The sequence below is a fragment of the Suncus etruscus genome, chromosome 1 (assembly GCF_024139225.1).
Source record: "Suncus etruscus isolate mSunEtr1 chromosome 1, mSunEtr1.pri.cur, whole genome shotgun sequence".
Lineage (NCBI taxonomy): Eukaryota > Metazoa > Chordata > Mammalia > Eulipotyphla > Soricidae > Suncus > Suncus etruscus.
Window position 1 is genome coordinate 122703338 of NC_064848.1, and position 2597 is coordinate 122705934.

General features: G+C 35.1%; 1 non-coding gene across 1 annotated transcript; it reads right to left on the bottom strand.

Moving 5' to 3' along the window:
• Window positions 1-1357: 1357 nt before the first annotated feature.
• LOC126032451 (small nucleolar RNA SNORA51) lies at window positions 1358-1490 on the bottom strand. Its single transcript, XR_007503870.1, has one exon. It is a non-coding gene; the product is annotated as a small nucleolar RNA SNORA51 (small nucleolar RNA).
• Between the last annotated feature and the right edge of the window lie 1107 nt (window positions 1491-2597).

Consider the following 2597-nt stretch of genomic DNA (forward strand, 5'->3'; position numbering starts at 1 on the left):
ACAGTGTGCAAGGCAAAGGCCCTACCACTGTACTATAACTCAGCCCCTTATTATGTCATTTCTTTTAGACTAATATCAATACTTAGTACTTAAAAAAAAAAGCTATTTATATTTCTTTTTTCAGATACAGGTCTTTAGAAGACACCCTTTAAAAAGGTTTTTCTTCTTAAAATTAACGGGTCCTGAAGTGATATATAGTACAGTGGGTAAGGTGATCCAAATAGCATCCACTCCTCAAAAAAGAGAAAAATGTTCAAATTTACCAATAGAACAATAGCACATACATGGTTAAATCAGTGAAAATAGAAACTTTGCAGATAAAAGAAATTTTGGGGCTGTAGAGATAGCAAGGAAGTAAGGCATTTGCCTTTCATGCAGAAGGACAGCAGTTTGAATCCCGGCATCCCATATGGTCCCCTGTGCCTGTCAGGAGCGATTTCTGAGTATAGAGCCAGGAGTAACCCCTGAGCACAGCCGGGTGTGACCCAAAAACCAAAAAATAAAGAGAAAAAAAGGAATTTTAAATTTGGGATAAGGCATTTGGAATATACGAAGCAGTGTCCAGGGTTTACTCTTGACTGTGTTCAAGGTTCACCCTAGCTTCTTTGAAAAACTTATATGGGCTCTAAAGATCAAACCAAGGTCAGCACTGTGCAACACCATACCTACCATATTTACTATTTTTTTGGCCCCTGAAGGAAAAATTTTAAGATACGTGTCGTGTATTCCATGGAAAGTAGAATGATCAGTTTCTAAAATTATGTACATGACTTTTACAGTGCTTGACAAAGTTCAAAATACTATGATAAATACGTAAGGCCTTTTCAACAATATAAGACTCTTGATCTAAATTTGTCATGCAAGGTAGAACACTTTATAATATTTAATATAATGACAAAGCCAAAAGCATTGTTATATTATTTAGTAGACTCAATTGTATCTTATATTAATGTTTATCATCAGAAGCTCCTTACTTGTGATAAAAAACATAGGATTTACAGATGGGAGCAAAGGATATGTAAATTACCTAAATTTTTATGTTAAATGTGAGAATGTCATCATTCTACTTTGAATATATAAAAATTTTATCTTAGGTCCCTGAACCAAAATTTTGAGAATTTTCAATAAATAATTATAAATGTCCTAGACCTAGAGAATAATGAGGTATTAAATGAAAGAATTAAAAGTAGAATATGCTCCACCCTCCTCTTTCCTTTATTGGGAGGGTCACAATGTGGTTCTCAGGGGGTTAATCCTGGCTCTCCCCTCAGAAATAGCTCCTGGAAGGCTCAGGGGACCAGGGATCTTGGGGATTCATCCTACCCACTGTGCTTTCTTTTTTGCCCATTGCCCTACATTTTTTCTCCAAATTCATAATACAGAACAGGCAAAGGGCCTGGGTTGAGGTATATATGGGCTGCATTTACTGTACCTCCTCTTTCAATACAGTCAATGTAAAGAACAGAGTTTGTGGTAAGAATTGGGAGGCCTTATCTTTTCTTTTCTTTTTTTTTTATTTTTTTAATTTTATAAAATCCTTCACCAGTGCAACATTCCAATGACCATTTTCATGAAAGTTTAATCTAACCTGAGGTAGTATTCATATTAAAAATTTATTTTCTGTGTAATATGAAAAATGCATCATATTTATAGTAACACATACACATTATGTATCTTTAATCTTGCTATTGAGGTGATAAATAAATAATATTTGCTTCACTTTTCATTTTTACTGATACAATTAATAGTATCTATTAAGTATTCTCCTAAATTTTCCCATGACATGCCACATTCTCTCAATAAAATGTTCAATTGTATTTGGATTATTTCATATTTTCTTAATAATAGAAAAATACATGTAGGCATAATCTCTCATTCTATTTTAGTAATATTTTAAATCACATTGTTAAAATATTGAGGAAATTTGAAATCTGTATGTTTCCCAAACAGAATTATTTTGAATGTTTAAATGATTTGCTTACTTTACTGATAAAATTAGAGAATTAGTAACAACTTTGGAAGTTCATGAGGTTTTTTTATTATAAATTTAACATAAATCGTCTTATATTTGGAAAGCTACTTAGAAACTATTGTTGTGTATGTAAATATTTTAGGGGATTACTATGTTACTCACCCTAAACTGATTGGTGATTGTGTCTTACCCTAGGGTGTGACCTGGCATTCTGCCCCCACCCTAGGGTAGTACCTGATTCTGCTTCCACCATTGGTTGGTATCTGATCCCACCATTGGGTGGTACCTGATTCTGGTGGATAAAAACAAGAGTCTGTGGAAGGCCAGGGCTTTTTGGCTGGAACTGAAGCTGAGTCTTTGGACTTCAGCTTAGGGTCCTCCGAATAAAGCGAATATTTCCACGAGCCTGACTGTCTGCGAGCTGTTTACCCGCCGTTTCACCTCAGAACCATGGGCTAGACAGGGTGGCAGACGCGTGCTCCGAGCTGGAAGAAAAAGGCCTCATCCTCCATCCCACCATCAGTCAACCTCTTCAGGGGCTGACTTGCTACAACTATTTTGTCTAACCTCTATCTTTAAACAACCTCTTTGAAAAGTTGTTAATAAAAACATTTCTATTTTTACC